Source organism: Saccopteryx bilineata, chromosome 2, assembly GCF_036850765.1.
Source record: "Saccopteryx bilineata isolate mSacBil1 chromosome 2, mSacBil1_pri_phased_curated, whole genome shotgun sequence".
Lineage (NCBI taxonomy): Eukaryota > Metazoa > Chordata > Mammalia > Chiroptera > Emballonuridae > Saccopteryx > Saccopteryx bilineata.
Window position 1 is genome coordinate 38,499,990 of NC_089491.1, and position 21,355 is coordinate 38,521,344.

General features: G+C 40.6%; 1 long non-coding RNA gene and 2 pseudogenes across 1 annotated transcript in view; 2 read left to right on the plus strand and 1 right to left on the minus strand.

Annotated features, from left to right (window-relative positions):
• The first annotated feature begins 1,403 nt into the window (after nucleotides 1-1,403).
• LOC136322816 (POU domain, class 5, transcription factor 1 pseudogene) lies at nucleotides 1,404-2,123 on the plus strand (annotated as a pseudogene).
• A 1,182-nt stretch (nucleotides 2,124-3,305) lies between these two features.
• The window catches only part of LOC136322818 (uncharacterized), a 30,790-nt gene continuing 12,740 nt past the window's right edge, over nucleotides 3,306-21,355 (minus strand). Inside the window, exon 3 of the long non-coding RNA XR_010728864.1 lies at nucleotides 3,306-3,495. This is a non-coding gene — a long non-coding RNA (uncharacterized lncRNA). The remainder of the gene's footprint in view (nucleotides 3,496-21,355) is intronic.
• Nucleotides 19,491-20,166, plus strand: LOC136322817 (NADH dehydrogenase [ubiquinone] 1 beta subcomplex subunit 8, mitochondrial pseudogene; annotated as a pseudogene).

Consider the following 21,355-nt stretch of genomic DNA (forward strand, 5'->3'; position numbering starts at 1 on the left):
CAATCTACCAGAGTTCAAAACACTGGTTATAAGGTTGCTCAAGGAACTTAGAACTTCAACAGAGAAATATACGCACTAAAAAATGACATAGATCAGCGGTAGAGCGTCAGCCTAGCGTGCGGAGGACCCGGGTTCGATTCCCGGCCAGGGCACACAGGAGAAGCGCCCATTTGCTTCTCCACCCCTCCACCGCACCTTCCTCTCTGTCTCTCTCTTCCCCTCCCGCAGCCAAGGCTCCATTGGAGCAAAGATGGCCCGGGCGCTGGGGATGGCTCCTTGGCCTCTGCCTCAGGCGCTAGAGTGGCTCTGGTCGCAACATGGCGACGCCCAGGATGGGCAGAGCATCGCCCCCTGGTGGGCAGAGCGTCACCCCTGGTGGGCGTGCCAGGTGGATCCTGGTCGGGCGCATGCGGGAGTCTGTCTGACTGTCTCTCCCTGTTTCCAGCTTCAGAAAAATGCAAAAAAAAAAAATATATATATATATATATAAAAAAAAAAAAAGACATAGAAACCATAAAAAAGAACCAGTCATACATAAAGGATACACTAACTGAAATAAAGAATAATTTACAGGGAATTGCCTGACCAGGAAGTGGTGCAGTGGGTAAAGCATCGAACTGGGACGCAGAGGACCCAGGTTTGAAACCCAGAGGTGGCTGGCTTGAGCACAAGCTCATCTGGCTTGAAGCCGGGTTGCTGGCTTGAGCATGGGATCATAGACATGACCCATGGTTGCTGGCTTGAGCCCAAAGGTCACTGGCTTGAAGCCCAAGGTCAATGGCTTGAGCAAGGGGTCACTCACTCTGCTATAGCCCCTGGTCAAGACACATATGAGAAAGCAATCAATGAACAACTAAGGTGTCACAACAAAGAATTGATGCTTCTCGTCTGTCCCTATCCCTATCTGTCCCCCTCTCTGTCTCTCTTTCTGTCTCTGTCACAAAAAAATTAAAAATTAAATAAAATAAAAGAATAATTTACAGGGAACTGGCAGTAGAGTAGATCAAGCCAGGAATCAAGTCAGCAATTTGGAATATGAGGAAGCAAAAAACAATCAGAATAGCAAAAAAATAAAAAAAATTTAAAATCCAAAAATATGAAAATAGTATAAGGAGCCTCTAGGACAACTTCAGACATACCAACAGTCACATCATGAGAGTGACAGAAAGAGAAGAGTGAGATCAAGTAATTGAAAACTTACTTGAAAAAATAATGACAGTAGACATGTTTTCTTTGAATATATGTACCCTGATTTATTAATGTCATCCCATTACCATTAATAAAAATTTATTAAAAAAAAAAAAAAAGAAAAAATAATGACAGAAAATTTCCTAACTTGGTGAAGGAAATAGACATACAAGTCCAGGAAGCACAGAGACCCACACCAAGATACATCATAATTAGAATGCAAAAGGTTAAAGGTAAAGAATCTTAAAAGCAGCAAGAGTGGGCCCTGGCCAGGTGGTTCAGTGGGTAAAGCATCATCCTGGTGCCTGAGGTCATGGGTTCAATCCCTGCTCACGGCTCCTGAAGCAGAAGTGGATCACTCTGGGTATTCCCAGGCCAATGTGGGGCTCACCTTGAGGGTTCTTTTTGGGACAATGTTCAGCCAAATGACCATCTGCTGCTTTGAGGCTCTGCAGCTCAGTTTGAAGAACATGTATAAGATGTAGTCCCTGCTGCAAAAGTGAGTGGAGGAAGCTGACAACACGGAGAATCTCCAGGAGATATGCAAAGCAGAGACCTGTGTGCAGCCCCGAAAGAAAAAGTGAACAAGTATCAAGAACTGAGTAAGAGACAACTTGGAGAACATGTTTCTGCAGTGCCTGAAGCCCACCCTGCAGCAAATGAGTCCTTTTGCCCAGCAGCTCAAGGTGGAAAAGGACATGGTCTAAGTGTGGTCACCAAAAGGGCAAACTATCAAGCAGTGACTATTCTCAACAAGAAGATTTTGAGGCTTCTGGGACTTCTTCCTTAGGGAGACTATTATCCCTTCCTCTGGCATCAGGGACCCATTTTTGTACCCCAAGTTATACAGTCCCTCACTTTGCTGCGTTATACTCCTTGGTCCCTTTCCCTCTGAGTCTGTCACCACTCTGAGCTCTCCCATGTATTCAAACTGAGGTTCCTGCCCTTCCCAGAAAATGGGATAGCTGGGGAAAGAACCTTGAGAATTGGTCAGGGCTTTGGGATTAAGTTCTTCCTTCAATACAAAATTGGGAACACAAATGGTATGGTGTGTGGGCACAGAGTTTGGGGAACTGGTTGGAGGGAAAGTGAAGTTCAATGATGCTCTTGATTTTAATCCCCACACCACCTATCACTTTGATCTTAAAGAAGCCGGGGAGGGGCACAAAGAAAACCAGATAGAAGGGGACAGAAGACAATTTGACTTTGGGTGATGGGTATGCAACATAATCAAATGTCAAAATAACCTGCAGATGTTTTCTTTGAACATATGTACCCCGATTTATCAATGCCACCCCATTAAAATAATGATTTTTTTAAAAAAAAAAGAAGCCTTGGACACAGAAATAAATTCTATTAGATTTTACTCTTGATACTTGTTCAAAAATTGTAATAAAACTCTATCACTGCTAAGCCATCATATTGCTATGTGGTAGGGCAAATCAAGATATCCAGCTTACATTTCTGACAAAAACAAAATAAAACATGGAACTGATGATGGTTAGGTTTATGAGAATGGATAAAGTTAATTGTTGGCATTATTAGTTTAATAACACATGATAAATTCAAATATTTTCTGCAATCAATAAACATGGACTTTTAACACATTACATTTTCACAGGCCTTGTAAGTTTGTTGAACTAAGCCTTTTCTCTGTTCCACATATTTTTACCACCATCAGTTGTAACACATCCTAGCAGATTCCACTTCAGGTTGTACTGAATTAGCATTTTCTCCACTTCCTTGAAAACATTCTTACCCGTAATTGTTTCATGCAGACTATTCATAGAGGCTAATTCTTCAGTCACTTCAAATTCAGCATTGACTTGACAAATAAACAATAACTGAACAATATTTGTAAAATGGACTCACCAAGAGCTAAGAAAAACCTCTTGAAAGCATTTGTTTTGTTTTTTAATTGGCTACTGCATCACTCTTTTTTTTTTTATTCTTTTATTTATTTATTTTTTACAGAGACAGAGAGTGAGTCAGAGAGAGGGATAGACAGGGATAGACAGAGAGGAACGGAGAGAGATGAGAAGCATCAATCATTAGTTTTTCATTGCGCATTGCAACACCTTAGTTGTTCATTGATTGCTTTCTCATACGTGCCTTGACCACGGGCCTTCAGCAGACTGAGTAACCCCTTGCTGGAGCCAGCAACCTTGGGTCCAAGCTGGTGGGATTTTGTTCAAACCAGATGAGCCCGCGCTCAAGCTGGCGACCTCGGGGTCTCGAACCTGGGTCCTCTGCATCCCAGTCCGACACTCTATCCACTGCACCACCGCCTGGTCAGGCTGCATCACCCTTGTTAGGGAAATAAAAACAAAATAAAAACAATCCTGCCGGCAAAACGGCCCCTCCCTGCCAATATAGAAGAGCTTAAAAAAATGCTTTATTATTAAGTAAGCACTAACAGATTATATGCATGTAGAGGGAGACTAAAAATGTCTGCAAAACTAGGACAAAATCTGACATAATTTATGGCAAAGTAGAAGACAACAATATCTTCTCTTATTTACATGTCTAGAGGTCATTTTGTCCACAACCTTGGAAATATCTCTATATTATAAAAACTGGAGACTGTGCTTAATCCTCAGAGAAATTTATCTTTATTCCAAAGGTTAGCACCAGATTTACTATGTCTCCAGGAAAATTCTCTAAGAAAAGGAGAGAAGATAAGTGGTCTCTTTGTCGTTTATATATAGAGAAAATCAATTTTCATTTACTCTTTTTTTTAATAAAATTTTATTAATTGATTTTAGAGAGAGAAAAGAAAGAGAAAGGCGGGGGGGTGCATTAACCCATAATAGTTGCTTCTAGTATGTGTTTTGACCAGGCAAGCCCAGTAATTTGGACTGGTGACCTCAGCATTCCAAGTTAACACTCTATCCTCTGCACCACCACAGGTCAGGCTCGTTTACTTTTCTTTTTTTCTTTCTCTTTTTTCCATTTCTTTTTTTTTTTTAATTATTTTTTATTTTTTAATTTTTATTTTTTACAGGGAAAGAGAGAGAATCAGAGAGAGGAATAGTTAGGGACAGACAGACAGGAATGGAGAGAGATGAGAAGCATCAATCATCAGTCTTTCATTGCGACACCTTAGTTGTTCACTGATTGCTTTCTCATATGTGCCTTGACCAGGGGCCTTCAGCAGACCGAATAACTCCTTGCTGGAGCCAGCGACCTGGGGTCCAAGCCGGCGAGATTTTTGCTCAAGCCAGATGAGCCTGCACTCAAGCTGGCGACCTCGGGGTCTCGAACCTGGGTCCTTCCGCATCCCAGTCCAACGCTCCATCCACTGTGCCACCGCCTGGTCAGGCCCATTTCTTTTTTTTAAAGGGAGGCAGAGAGAGAGAGAGAGAGAGAGACTGGAACATCGAGCTGCTCCTGTATGTGCACTAACCAAGGAATCGAACCAGCAACCTCCACACTTTGGGAAAACACTTTAACCAACCGAGCTATCTGGCCAGGATTTAGGCTGTTCATTTACATTTCAAATTCCAATGTCCTCAACTCTCCAAGCAAGAATTATCACCAAAAGGTGAATAGTCTTATGCAAGTTTATTTTCTTTGGACATATTTCTTCAGCTGCTACAATTAAACATTTCTTTGCAGCTGAGTGTACCAGGAAACTCTGAGGAAATCTTTTTTAATAGTTTTTTTAAAATTATAACATTATATTAGTTTCAGATATACAACATAGTGAGTATACATTTATATAACTTACAAAGTGATTACCCTAGTAAGTCTAGTATCATCTAACACCATACATAGTTATTAAATATTAACTATATTCCCTATGCTCTACTTTACAACCCCCCTGGCTGTTTTTTATAACTGGCAATTTCTATGTCTTAATCCATTCCCCTTTTTCACCCATCCTTCCTATCTGGCAACCATCAAAATGTTCTCTGTATCTACAGGTTTGTTTCTGTTTCGTTTGTTCATTTATTTTCTCTTTCAGATTCCACAAAAAGTGAAATCATATACTATTTGTCTTTCTCTACTGACTTATTTCACTTAGTATAATTCTTTTTAGGTCAATCTCTGTTGTCATAAATGTCAAGATTTCATTCTTTTTTATGCCTAAGTAATATTCCATTGTATATCTATACCACTATTTTTATCCATTTATCTATCAATGGATACTTCTATATCTCAGCTATTGTAAATAATGCTGAAATGAACATAGGGGTGCATATGCCTTTTCAAATTAGTGACTTGGATTTCTTCATGTAAATATCCAGAAGTGAAATTGCTGGGTCACATGGTAGTTCTATTTTTAAGTTTCTGAGGAACCTCCATACTGTTTCCCATAGTGGCTGCATCAATTTACAATCCCTCCAACAGTGATGAGGGTTCCTTTTTCTCCACATTGTTGCCAACACTTCTTGTTTGTTGATTTATTTATGATAGCCATTCTGACAGGTGTGAGGTTACATCTCATTGTGGTTTTAATTTTCATTTCCCTGATGATTAGTAATATTGAGTATTTTTTTCATGTCTATTGACAGAGAAATGCCAGTTCAGGACTTCTTCCCATTTTATTTATTTATTTATTTATTTATTTATTTATTTATTTATTTATATTTGTGTGTGTGTGTGTGTGTGTGTGACACAGACAGAGACAGAGAGAGGAACAGATTGAGACAGATAGACAGGAAGGGAGAGAGATAAGATGCATCAGTTCTTTGTTGCAGCACCTTAGTGCTGCATTGATTGCTTTCTCATATGTAACTTTACTGGAAGGCTACAGCAGAGCAAGTGTTCCCTTGCTCAAGCCAGTGACCTTGGGCTCAAGCCAGCGACCTTGGGCTTCAAGTCAGCGACCTTTGGGCTCAAGCCAGCGACCATGGGGTCATTCTTATGATCTCACGCTCAAGCCAGTGATCCCGCGCCCACGTTGGTGAGACACATGCTCAAGCCAGGTGAGCCTGCACTTAAGTTGGCGACCTCGGGGTTTCAAACCTGAGTCCTCTGTGTCCCAGTCTGATGCTCTATCAATTGCACCACTGCCTGGTCAGGCTAAATTGAATTGTTAGTTTTTGGGGTTTGTTTGGTTTTTTTGGTGTTAAGTTGCATGAGTTCCTTATATATTCTGGATATGTGCCCTGACTAAGGAATCGAACCAGCAACCTCTACACTGAATATCTTCTTCCAGTTAGTAGGTTGTCTTTTGGGTTTTTTCTTTTATGGGTTCCTTCACTGTGCAGAAAGTCTTTAGTTTTTGTTTTGTTTTGTTCATCTGTTTTTATTTTATTTACTTTAGAGAGAAAAAAGAGAAAATGGGGGAGGAGCAGGAAGCGTCAACTCCCATATGTACTTTGATCAGGCAAGCCCAGGGTCTTGAAGCAGCAACTTCAGCATTCCAGGTCAATGCTTTATCCACTGAACCACCACAGGTCAGACCTTTAGTTTTATTTAGGCCCATTTGTTTATTGTTCTTTTGTTTCCCTAGCCTGAGGAAACATCACCACCCAAAATTACTAAGAGTGATATCAAAGAGTTTACTGCCTATGTTTTCTTCTCAGAGCTTTACGGTTTGAGTCTTACATTTAATACTCCATTAGGCTCTGGCCGGTAGCTAAGAGGATATAACCTTGGACTGCCATATGGGCATCCTGGATTCAATTCCCTGTCAGAGTACATGAGAAGTGACCAATTGCTTCTTTCTCCCTCCCTATCCCCATTCTCTCCATCTTCTCCTCTCATAGCCAGTAGCTTGATTTGGTTCAGCATTGGCCCAGTTGCTGAGGATGGCTCAGTTGGTCCGAGTGCATCAGCCCCAGGCACTAAATATAAATCAGTTGATTTGAGCATTGGCCCCAGATAGGGGTTTACAGGTGGATCCTGGTCGGGGTGCATGTGGGAGTCTGTCTCACTATTTCCCAGACTCTTACTTAAAAAAAAAATAAGACTCCATTTATCCATTTTGAATTTATTCTTGTATATGGTATAAGAAATTGATCCAGTTTCATTCTTTTGCATGTGTTTATCCAGTTATCCCAACACCATTTATTGAATGTCTTTACTCCATTATATATTCTTGCCTTCTTTGTCATAGATTAGTTGATTATATAGGTGTGGTTTTATTTCTGGGCTATTTTGTTCCATTGGTCTATATATCTGTTTCTATGCCAGTATATGTAATGCTTTTTGGTTACTATAGCCTCATAGTATAGTTTGTTATTAGGTAGTCATCTCTAACTTTGTTCTTCTTTCTCAAGATTATTGTGGCTGTTTGGGGCCTTTTGTGGTTCCATATAAATTTTTGGATTATTTATTCTAGTTCTGTGAAAAATGCCAATGGTATTTTTATTAGGATTGCATTGAATCTATAGATTGTTTTGGGTAGTATGGACATTCTTAGGATGTTAATTTTTCCTATGCATGAGTACTGTGTATCCTTTCATTTATTTATACCTTCTTCAATTTTTTTTTCTGTTTGAGTATGTCTTCTACATTTAGGAGAGTAGATGATAAATAGGCTATTTTTTTATTAAAAAATAGGGAAAAAGATTAGTGAAATTATATATACATAACACAGCATTATAGAGAGCAGGATAGAAAATCCTGGAGGGAAGGGGGAAGCTGTTGGGGGGAGAGGGGCAAGGGAGATGTTGAGGGGAACACGGGGGTTGGGGGCTATATTTGGGGAGACACTTGAATCTATGTAAACACAATAAATTAAAATCAATAAAAATTTTTAAAAAGAATATATATTCTGCTGCTTTGAAGTAAAGTATTCTAAAAATATTATTAAATTCATTTGCTCTAATTTGACATTCATAGCTGCTGTTTCCTTTGTTATTTTTGGTCTGAATGATCTGTGAGAAATTTTTTGAACTTCCTAATCCATTCTATGTCTTAAATTAGTGTTTCCTGAGGTTTGAAGGCAAATGACCTCTAAAAGAAAATGCCTGCAGCCTGGTCCTTGCAAGCAAGTAGCCTATAATTCCAAATCAGAGGAGTGAGCAGCATGGCAAATGTCAGGTATTCTCATGCCATTTGTAATCTCTCCTGAGGCAAAATTGAGGTCTCCTTAGTTACATACACTTATAATTCTCCCACTTCGTTTGAGACACTATTCTTTAACAGAAAGGTAAAAAGTAAGTCAGCATTATCTCAAAACAAAAGACTTTAAACAATTGATTTGTAAATATAAAATGTCCTTTTTCATTATTGTAATATACAGCTTATCTTCTGGGAAATGGGCACACAGATTTTCTTTTTTTAAGATTTTATTTATTGATTTTAGAGAGAGGCAAGAGAGAGAAAGCAGGGGGGAGGGAGGAACAGAAAGCATCAGCTTGCAGTTGCTTCTCATATGCGCCTTGACTGGGCAAGCCCAGGGTCTCAAACTCACCAACCTCAGCATTCCAGATCTATACCTCATCTACTGTGCCATCACAGGTCATGTTAGTCACACAGATTTTAATGTAAATTGTTTTAAAATCATAATACTCCAGTCATCTCCTAATTTACTTCCCTTACAAAAAAAGAGAACACATCTTTTTGGGGTCAGAGGACCCAGGACCCATAAAGAGGTTTTCTTTAAGGATTTTGTCCTCTACAACAATGAGCCTTTTGATATGCAGATATAATCTCCTAGAGGAGATGGACATGGAGAAATTGCTTGGCTTGATAAAGTATTAGAAATAGATGTGGGTGGGTATCATGAGAGAAGGTAAAAAAATCGTGTGTGAGCCTGACCAGATGGTGGCACAGTAAATATAGCGTTAGATTGGAGGACCCAGAGGATGCAAGTTTAAAACCCCGAGGTCACTGGCTTGAGCACAGGCACATCCGGTTTAAGCATGGGCTCACCAGCATGAGCATGGGGTCACTCGCTTGAGTGTATGATCATAGACATGACTCCATGGTCACTGGCTTGAGCCCAAGGTCACTGGCTTGAGCAAGGGTCACTCACTCTGCTGTAGCTTATCCCCCCCTACCCCCCCACCCCCGGTCAAGGCATATATGAGAAAGCAATCAATGAACAACCAAGAAGCTGAAGTGACATCAGAGAAATGGCAGCATGAGAGATAATCCTGATCTCTCCCCTTGAAATTTCAACTAATTCTATAACTATATGCAGAGAAAAAAAAAACCAGATAAACCTGAAATGTACACACACCAGATGGACAAAGGTATGACGGCGTAAGAAGGCAGGCCAAAGCATGGAAGAAAAATAAAATACTGGAGGACTGAGTCTTTCTCACAGACCTGAGGAAGGGAGGCATTGTTGCTGCAGGCTTTGTCTCAGACCTGGAGCTGGGAAAAAAGACTGTCTGGGGGAAGGAGCTGAGATAGGGGTGGCGACCAAGAACGGAGAGTGGGCTGTCTCCCGGTGTCTGCCTCACCCGTGACTGCAGGGCTGGGCGATTGCGGGTACTGGGCAAACACAAAGCTGGTGGCACACTCCCAAGAACTGCCAGTGAATAGCTTGTGGAGATATACCCATGGGGCACTGGGGCATGCATGATCTGGCAGCTGTTCAGCCTTGTGATGCCAGATACCCCTGATCTGGGAGCTCTACCACAACTGCTGCTGAAGCTTGGACATTGGCTTGTGGTGCGCAGCCCCTGCCCTGCCCAGGGCTGTGCTTTGAGTGCTTAGAGTGGTATTGGAGGAGGGACTGGACTGTGTCACCCCAGTCTCCTAGTCCCTCATTGCTTCCCTTGCTGTGAGAACAGCAGTGGTAGCAGACCCCCCTCCACTAGGTCTCTGGGCTGCTCTCTCCTGTGAGAGGTGGGGGCACCCAGACTTGATTCTCTGCTCTTTTGGGACATGGGGGAGGGCCCTGGAGGACTCCTGATCTGCCATTCCTAGAGCCATAGAATTGCAAAGCCTTAACAACGAGCCCCTCCTACCAACACAACAGCCCTGCCTGCATCACTATGAAGGCAAGGTGACAGCAGAACACAAAGAATCTCACAGAGGCAAATCTTATACTACAGTGCCCCCTGCCAAAAAAAAAAAGGAATAATTGTCTCTTGTTGGGATTATTAACAATACCACTTGCAAATGCCATCAAAGAAAAAAAAAATCAAATATGGATATACAAGACAGAGATGTAGCTCAGATAGATGATGAAAAATCTCCAGGAAAAATTCTCAATTACATGGAAACTTTGGAGCTTAATGACAGAAAATTCAAAATTGAAACTCTAAAAATACTCAATAAAATACAAGAAAACACTGAAAGGCAATTTAGTGAGCTCAAAAAACAACTTAATGAACAAAAAGAGTACTTCACTAAGGAAATTGAAACTATAAAAAAGAACCAAACAGAGATGAGAAACTCAATACACAAACTGAAAAATGAGGTAACAAGCTTAGCCAATAGAACAGGCCAGATAAAGGAGAGAATCAGTGACATTGAATACAGGCAACTAGAGATACTACAGAGAGAATAAGAGTGAGACTCATGAATTTAAAAAAATGAGAAAGCCCTACAAGAATTGTCTGACTCCATCAGGAAGAGCAATATAAGAATAATGGATATATTAGAAGAGGAGAGGGAAAAGGGAATGGAGAACATATTGAAACAATCGATGAGAACTTCCCAAGCCTGTGGAAAGAGAGCCTCGAATCCAAGAAGCAAACAGAATGCTGAGTTACCTCAACCCAAACAGACCTACTCCAAGGCACATCATAATGAAATTATCACAAATCAGTGACAAAGAAAGAACCCTCAAGGCAGCTAGAGAGAAAAAGAATATAACATATAAAGGAAGGCCCATTAGGCTATCATCAGATTTTTCAGCAGAAACTCTACAAACCAGAAGAAACTGGACCCCAACATTTAAAGTACCAAAAGAGAGGAACTTCCAGCCAAGAATATTATATCCATCAAAGCAATCCTTCAAATATGAAGGGGAAATGAAAACATTTACAAACATAAATAAGCTGAGGGAATTTATCACCAGGAAACCCCCACTACAGGAAATACTAACGGGCATTATCGAACCAGATACAAAGAACAAAACAAAACAAAATTACAGTAAAAATTTTTGACAAAACCACAATAAAAATAAAGATAATCTGTGACAACAATAACATAAAAGGGGAGTGGATAAAGATCAGCAGTAACAAAGGAGGATGGAGTGCAGAAGCACTCATGAGATAATGGACTCTAATAAATATGATAATTTTTATTTTAATAACCTAATGGTAACCACCCCTGAAAATGTCACTGTTGAAACACATAGCTTAAAAAAAGAAGAAACAGAAAATAGAAGTATGAAATACCACCAAACAAAAACAAATGACAGAAAAACAAAAAAGATGAACCAAACAAGATACAAAGCTATCAGAAAGCAGTATATAAAATGGCAATAGGAAATCCTCAAGTGTCAATAATTACACTAAATGTAAATGGACTGAACTCACCAATAAAGAGGCACAGAGTAGCAGATTGGATCAAGAAGTAAAACCCAACAGTATGCTGCCTTCAAGAGACACATCTAAGCTACAAGGACAAAAACAGATTCAAAGTAAAAGATTAGAAAACGATTCTCCAAGCAAATAATATCCAAAGAAAAGCAGAAGTAGCTATATTCATATCTGACAATGCTGACTACAGGACAACAAAGGTAATCAGAGACAAGGATGGAGACTTCATAATGGCAAAGGGGACACTTAATATATATGCACCAAACCAGGAAGCACCAAAATATATAAGACAACTACTAACTGATCTAAAAGTACAAACTGAAGAAAATATAACCATACTTGGAGACCTCAATACACCATTAATGGCTTTATTTTTTATTTATTATTTTTTTTTTTTCATTTTTCTGAAGCTGGAAACAGGGAGAGATAGTCAGACAGACTCCCGCATGCGCCCAACCGGGATCCACCCGGCACGCCCACCATGGGGCGACGCTCTGCCCACCAGGGGGCGATGCTCTGCCCATCCTGGGTGTCGCCATGTTGCGACCAGAGCCACTCTAGCGCCTGAGGCAGAGGCCACAGAGCCATCCCCAGTGCCCGGGCCATCTTTGCTCCAATGGAGCCTTGGCTGCGGGAGGGGAAGAGAGAGACAGAGAGGAAAGCGCGGCAGAGGGGTGGAGAAGCAAATGGGCGCTTCTCCTATGTGCCCTGGCCGGGAATCGAACCCGGGTCCTCCGCACGCTAGGCCGACGCTCTACCGCTGAGCCAACCGGCCAGGGCCATTAATGGCTTTAAATTGTTCATCCAAACAGAAAATCAATAAAGAAATATTGGCCTTAAATTAAACACTTGAACAAATGGACATAATAGACATCTACAAGACATTTCATCCCAAAATGTCAGTGTATACATTTTTCTCCAGTGTACACGAAACATTCTCAAGAATAGACCATATGGTGGGCCAAAAAACTAACACCACTTGGCCCTGGCCTATTGGCTCAGTGGTAGAGCGTCGCCCTGGTGTGCGGGAGTCCCAGGTTCGATTCCCAGCCAGGGCACACAGGAGAAGCGCCCATCTGCTTCTGCACTCCTCCCCCTCTCCTTCCTTTCTGTCTCTCTCTTCCCCTCCCGCAGCCAAGGCTCCATTGGAGCAAAGTTTGCCCGGGTGCTGAGGATGGCCCGGTAGCCTCTGCCTCAGGCGCTAGAATAGCTCTGATTGCAGCAGAGCAAAGCCCCAGATGGGCGGAGCATCGCCCCCTGGTGGGCATGCCGGGTAGATCCTGGTCGGGCACATGTGAGAGTTTGTCTGACTGCCTTCCCGTTTCCAACTTCAGAAAAATACAAAAAAAAAAAAACAAAAAAAAACAACAACAAAAAACAAAACTAACACCAAAAATTCAGAAAGACTTAAATTATACCAAACATATTTTCTGACCATAAGGCTTTGAAATTAGAATTCAACTGCAAAAAAAAGTAAACACACCCACAAATATGTGGAAATTAAACAACATACTTCTAAAAAATAAATCAGTCAAATAAGAAATAAAAGAAGAGATCAAAAGATATATAGAGACAAATGAAAATGACAGTATGACATATCAGAATCTCTGGGATGCAACAAAAATAGTAATAAGAGGGAAGTTCATATCATTACAGAAAAAACAAGAGAGAGCCCAAGTAAACAACCTAACATCACATCTTAAGGAACTAGAAAAAGAAGAACAAAGGCAACCCAAAACCAGCAGAAGTAAGGAAATAATAAAAATTAGAGCAACCTAATATAGGAGCACCTAAATATATAAAGCAGACTTTGATAGACTTAAAGGGCGAGATCAACAGCAATACTATAATAGTAGGAGATTTCAATACCCCATTAACATCATTAGATAGGTCCTCAAGAAAGAAAATTAACAAAGAAACAGCAGACTTAAAGGACATATTAGATGAACTCGATTTAATAGATATCTTCAGAACCTTTCACCCTAAAAGAGCAGAATATACATTCTTTTCAAGCGCTCATGGGACATTCTCTAGAATAGACCACATGTTAGGGCACAAAAGCGGGCTCAACAAATTTAAGAAGATTGAAATCATATCGAACACTTTCTCTGATCACAATGGCATTAAACTAGAAATCAACCACAATAGAAAAATTGAAAAACATTCAAACACTTGGAAACTAAATAGCGCGTTATTAAACAATGAATGGGTTAACATTGAGATCAAAGAAGAAATTAAAAAATTCCTAGAAACAAACGATAATGAGCATACATCAACTCAAAATTTATGGGACACAGCAAAAGCAGTCCTGAGAGGGAAGTATATAGCATTACAGGCATACCTCAAGAAGCTAGAAAAAGCTCAAATTAACAACTTAACCCTGCATCTAAAAGAACTAGAAAAAGAACAGCAAGTAAAGCCCAGAGCTAGTAGAAGGAAGGAAATAATAAAGATCAGAGCAGAAATAAGTGACATAGAGGCTAAAGAAACAATACAGAGGATCAATGAAACCAGGAGCTGGTTCTTTGAAAAGGTAAACAAGATCGATGAACCTTTAACAAGACTCACCAAGAAAAAAAGAGAGAGGACTCAAATAAATAAAATTAGAAAAGAGAGTGGAGAAATAACAACTGACACAACAGAAATACAAAATATTGTAAGAAAATACTATGAAGAACTGTACGCCAAAAAACTAGACAACCTAGATGAAATGGACAAATTCCTTGAATCATATAATCTTCCAAAAATCAATCTGGAAGAATCAGAAAACCTAAACAGACCAATTACAACAAATGAGATTGAAACAGCTATCAAAAAACTCCCAAAAAAGAAAAGTCCTGGGCCTGATGGCTTCACAAGTGAATTCTACCAAATATTCAAAGAAGAACTAACTCCTATCCTTCTCAAGCTATTTCAAAAAATTCAAGAGGAAGGAAGACTTCCAAACTCCTTTTATGAGGCGAGCATAATTCTGATTCCAAAACCAGGCAAAGACAACACAAAAAAAGAAAATTATAGGCCAATATCCCTGATGAACTTAGATGCAAAAATCCTCAATAAAATATTAGCGAACCGGATCCAGCAATATATGGAAAAAATCATACACCATGATCAAGTAGGATTTATTCTTGGGAGGCAAGGCTGGTACAATATTCGCAAATCAATCAATGTGATTCATCACATAAACAAAAGAAAGGAGAAAAACCACATGATAATTTCAATAGATGCAGAAAAAGCATTTGATAAAGTCCAGCACCCATTCATGATCAAAACTCTCAGCAAAGTGGGAATACAGGGAACATACCTCAACATGATAAAGGCCATCTATGACAAACCCATAGCCAACATAATACTCAATGGGCAAAAATTAAAAGCTATCCCCTTAAGATCAGGAACAAGGCAGGGTTGCCCCCTTTCACCACTCTTATTCAACATAGTTCTGGAAGTCCTCGCCACAGCAATCAGACAAGAAAAAGAAATAAAAGGCATCCAAATTGGAAAAGAAGAAGTAAAACTATCATTATTTGCAGATGACATGATATTGTATATAGAAAACCCTAAAGTTTCAGTCAAAAAACTACTAGACCTGATAAAAGAATTTGGCAAGGTGGCAGGATATAAAATCAATACTCAGAAATCAGAGGCATTTTTATACACTAATAATGAACTCTCAGAAAGAGAAATCAGGGAATCAATCCCCTTTACCATTGCAACCAAAAAAATAAAGTACCTAGGAATAAATCTAACCAAGGAGATTAAAGACTTGTACTCAGAAAATTATAAAACATTGATAAAAGAAATCAGGGAAGATACGAATAAGTGGAGGCATATACCGTGCTCATGGTTAGGAAGAATAAACATCATTAAAATGTCTATATTACCCAAAGCAATTTATAAATTCAATGCAATACCAATGAAAATACCAATGACTTACTTCAAAGACATAGAACACATATTCCAAAAATTTATATGGAACCAAAAAAGAACACGAATAGCCTCAGCAATACTGAAAAGGAAGAAAAAAGCGGGAGGTATCACACTTCCAGATATCAAGTTATATTATAAGGCCATTGTACTCAAAACAGCATGGTACTGGCATAAGAACAGGCACATAGATCAATGGAACAGAACAGAGAACTCAGAAATAAACCCACAGCTCTATGGACAACTGATATTTGACAAAGGAGGTAAGACAATACAATGGAGTAAAGACAGCATCTTCAACAAATGGTGTTGGGAAAACTGGACAGCTACCTGCAAAAAAATGAAACTAGACCACCAACTTACACCACTCACAAAAATAAACTCAAAATGGATAAAAGACTTGAATGTAAGCCATGAAACCATAAGCATTTTAGAAGAAAACATAGGCAGTAAGCTCTCTGACATCTCTCGCAGCAATATATTTGCTGATTTGTCTCCACAGGCAAGTGAAATAAAAGACAGGATAAACAAATGGGACTTTATCAAACTAAAAAGCTTCTGCACAGCTAAAGACAATAAGAACAGAATAAAAAGACAAACTACACAATGGGAGAATATATTTGACATAGCGTCTGATAAGGGGTTAATAACCAAAATTTATAAAGAACTTGTAAAACTTAATACCAGGAAGACAAACAATCCAATCCAAAAATGGGCAAAAGAAATGAATAGACATTTCTCCAAAGAGGACACACAGATGGCCAATAGGCATATGAAAAAATGTTCAACATCATTAATGATTAGAGAAATGCAAATTAAAACCACAATGAGATATCACCTCACACCAGTCAGAATGGCTCTCATCAATAAAACAACACAGAATAAGTGCTGGCGAGGATGTGGAGAAAAGGGAACCCTCCTGCACTGCTGGTGGGAATGCAGACTGGTGCAGCCACTGTGGAAAACAGTATGGAGATACCTCAAGAAATTAAAAATCGAACTGCCTTTTGACCCAGCTATACCACTGTTAGGAATATACCCCAAGAACACCATAGCACTGTTTGAAAAGAAGAAATGCACCCCCATGTTTATGGCAGCATTGTTCACAATAGCAAAGATTTGGAAACAGCCCAAGTGTCCATCAGAGGATGAGTGGATTAAAAAGCTTTGGTATATATATACTATGGAATACTACTCAGCCATAAGAAATGATGACATAGGATCTTTTACAACAACATGGATGGGCCTTGATAACATTATACTGAGTGAAAGAAGTAAATCAGAAAAAACTAAGAACTATATGTTTCCACACATAGGTGGGACATAAAGATGAGACTCAGAGACATGAACAACAGTGTTGGGGTTACAGGGTGGGGGGAGGAGAGGGAGGGGGTTGGGGGAGGGGTGGGGCACAAAGATCATGGCTTTTCAGCATTGGCCATATTCCCCCCTTAATCTATAGACAGACAGCAAATATTTACGTATGGTGTTCCCACTATGAAGACTGCTATCTTAGGGACAAATGCTGACAAACTATTTCAGCAGTTCCTCCTTCTTCAAAGACTTATATGTAAACATAGAGCTCCATGTTTCATAGGACATACTCAAGCTCACTCCATGCTTCCTGGTGCTTTAGCACAAGGGAATGCCCCCCCCCCTTTTTTTTTTTTTTTTTTTTTTTTTGTATTTTTTCTTTTATTTATTTATTTTTTGTATATTTCTGAGGATGGGGATGGGGAGGCAAGCAGACAGACTCCTGCATGCGCCTGACTGGGATCCACCTGGCATGCCTACCGGGGGGAATGCTCTGCCCATCTGGGATGTTGCTCTGTTACGACCGGAGTCATTCTAGCAACTGGGGCGGAGGCCATGGGGCCATCCTTAGTGCCCAGGGTGGATTTGCTCCGGTGGAGCCTTGGCTGTGGGCGGGAGGAGAGGGACCAGGAGGGGGGAGAGGGGGAGGTGTGGAGAGGTAGATGGGCGCTTCTCCTGTGTGCTCTGGCTGGGAATCGAACCCGGAATCCTGCACACCAGGCCAATGACTCCAATGGGTCTACCATATCATGCTTTTTACTTAAAAAAAAAAAAATTTACATTTCTTTTGAAAGCTGATGAACAGGAGACACCAAATCTACCTTCTTTATTAGATCTAGCTAATAACACTGTTCTGTCTTTTTTCCAAATAGCTCCAGATATATGGAAAAGATTTATATAGGCGGATGGGGATCCTCAAACCCCTCAGCGAGATCTTCTGAGAATGGCTTTTAAGATACCTAGAGGCAGAAAAAGCCCAATAGAGATCAGGGGGAACTACCAGCTTTTAGGATACACCCTTAAAGGCTCCAGCACCACAAAGGGGTCTCATAGGATGCCATCTGGGTCCTGCTTCAATAGTGGAAAGGAAGGTCATTGAGCTAAAGCCTGCCAGGCTTACACACCTCTACTGTGAGGAAACAGGGACACTGGAAGGTGGGCTTCCCCCTCACTCCTCTAAGGGAGGGTTCAGTCTCTTCCAGGCCTGCTCCAGCCACCTATGACCTAACCTTGCCCAGAATGCTGGGGTTTGCCACTGAAGGCTGAAGGTGCCCAGGGCCGTCGACCCCATCTACGACACTGTGGACGAGCCTAGGGTATTTCTTCCAAGAAGCAGGTAAACTGATCTCATTTGCACAAGGGCCACTTAACTATGTTTTGCCTGAATAGTCAGGTTCTTTATTCTTCCCTCAAAGATCTCTGTTGTGGGTGTTGATAGTCCTATTTTCTGCTGCTTTGCTTAATATATAGTGTTTCCTTTATTCCTCCTACCTCAACGCCCCACTCATATTTCAGGCTGGGACCTACTCTTAATTTAGAGCTCTCTTTCCTCCTTTTGCCAACTTGTATTATGAATTTACCTTTGCCACCCAGCTTAGTGTATCCCAAGGTTCTCTTTACCAGGCCACAGTCACAGAGCTCCAGGGAAAAGCAACCTGGTCTCAACTCTCCAGGCAGAGGAGAACAGAAGCTCCATATCCACGCATGCTGCAAATGGCTTTTTCCAGTCTACCTGAATCATTACCAGCTAGAAGCAGCGGTCATTGGGACTTGGACATGAGCTGCAAAGTATAGAATGGTGACAACAATTCCAGTGCCATACGGACTTTTCCTGTGGGGAACGTTCCTGGACTCCTGCTCCCTGTGACAGCTCCTAACAGACTGAACTGTGGTTGGGTTGCATTTTTCAGGGATCTGGCATGGTGAGGGGGCCAACTTGGACTTGGGGAACATGTTAAGGACACTACTCATTTATGGATTCTTGCTGTATTGGCCAAGAGTTTGCTTAAAGGCTTTTAATCACTGTAAAAAAAATAGAGGACTAGATGAAGAAGATGGGGCACATATACACCATGGTATATTATTCAGCTAGGAGAAATGGTGACATTGGATCACTTATAGCGGAATGGTGGAGTCTTGGTAGCATTGTGCGGAGTGAAATAAGCGAATCAGAAAAAAACAGGAACTGCAGGATTCCATACATTAGTGGGACATAAAAGCGAGACTGAGAGGCATGAACAGGAGTGTGGTGGCTATGGGGGGTGGGGGGAGGGAAGGAGGGAGAGGGGGAGGGGAGGGGGAGGGGTACAGAGAGAACTGGATGGAGGGTGGCAGAGGACGATCTCTCTTTGGGTGATGGGTATGCAACATAACTAAATGACAAGATAACCTGGAAATGTTTTCTTTGAATGTATGTACCCTGATTTATTGATGTCACCCCATTAAAATAAAAATTTATTTATAAAAAAAAAAAAAAAAAAAAAAAAAAAATTAGAGCAGAAATAAATGAAATAGAGAACAGAAAAACTATAGAAAAAATTAGTACAACAAAGAGCTGGTTCTTTAAAAAGATCAATAAAATCAACAAACCTCTGGAAAGACTCACTAAGGAAAAAAGAAAGGACTCATACAAACAAAATCGAAAATGAAAGAGGGGAGAAAAAAAAAGGTCAAGATGGCGGCGGCCGGGGCAGGGGTCCAGGGAGTCCGAATGCTGCAAAGGGCAGCCCGGAACATGGTGCCGCTGGGTGCACGGGCAGCCTCCCACATTACCAAGGACATGCTCCCGGGGCCCTATCCCAGGTCCCCAGAAGAAAGGGCTGCTGCCGCCAAGAAGTATAATATGCGAGTGGAAGACTACGAGCCGTACCCGGATGATGGCATGGGGTATGGTGACTACCCAAAGCTCCCTGACCGCTCACAGCATGAGAGGGATCCATGGTATGACTGGGACCACCCAGACCTGAGATTAAACTTTGGTGAACTGATTCACTGGGACCTAGATATGTATATCAGGAACCGTGTGGACACATCCCCCACGCCTGTTTCTTGGACTGTCATGTGTAAGCACCTCTTCGGCTTCGTGGCCTTCATGGTGTTCATGTTTTGGGTAGGGGAGACTTATCCCTCCTACCAGCCCGTGGGGCCAAAGCAGTATCCTTATAATGATCTCTACCTGGAACGAGGCGGTGATCCGTCCAAAGAACCTGAGCCTGTGGTTCACTATGAAATCTGAGGCTTCGTGGGCTCTGTGCCCCCTAACTGACTCCCTCATTCCTAGAGACTTAACCTTAAAGAAATCCCTAATAAAACTTAGTGCTGTGGTAAAAAAAAAAAAAAAAAGAAAAAAGAAAATGAAAGAGGAGAAATTACCACAGATATCAAGATATACAAAGGAGCCTGACCTGTGGTGGCGCAGTGGATAAAGCGTTGACCTGGAAATGCTGAGGTCGCCGGTTCAAAACCCTGGGCTTGCCTGGCCAAGGCACATATGGGAGTTGATGCTTCCTGCTCCTCCCTTCTCTCTCTCTCTCTCATTCTCTCTCTCTCTCTCTCCTGTCTAAAATGAATAAATAAAGTCTTTTAAAAAAAAGATATACAAAGGATTATTGCAGAATACTTGAAAAATTTATGCCACCAAATTAAACAATCTAGAAGAAATGGATAAATTCCTAGAATACAATCTGCCTAGGCTGAATCACAAAGAACTAGAAAGCCTAAATAGACTGATAAGCAGGAAGAAATAGAAACTATCAAAAACTTCCCCCAAAATAAAAGTCTGGGGCCAGATGGCTATACTAGTGACTTCTACCAAATATTCAAAGAAGAGTTGGTTCCTGTCCTTCTCAAAGTCTTCCAAAAAATTGAAGAAGAAGCAATACTTCCAAACACATTTTATGAGGCCAACATAACTCTCATACCAAAACTTGGTAAGAACAACACAGAAAAAGAAAACACAGACCAGTATCTCTAATGAACACAGATGCAAAAATCCTAAACAAAATACTAGCAAATCAAATACAACAACACATCAAAAAAATAATTCATCATGATCAAGTGGGATTAATCCCAGAAACACTAGGATGGTTCAACATACATAAAACAATTAACGTAATACACCATATCAGCAAAACAAAGAACAAAAAACATATGATCCTATCAATAGATGCAGAAAAAGCACTCGATAAAATACAACATTCTTTTATGTTTAAAACACTCAACAAAATGGGTAAAGAAGTAAAATACTTCAATATGATAAAGGCCATTTATGACAAACCATCAGCTAACATCATACTAAATGGTAAAAAACTGAAAACTTTCCCTCTAAAATCAGGAACAAGACAAGGTTGCCCACTCTCTCCACTCTTATTCAACATAGTGCTGAAAGTTTTTGCCAGAGCAATCAGACAAGAGAAAGAAATAAAAGGCATTCATATTGGGAAAGAAGTAGTAATGGTTTCACTTTTTGCAGATGATATGATCCTGTATATAGAAAACCCAAAAGACTCCACAGAAAGGCTATTAGAAAC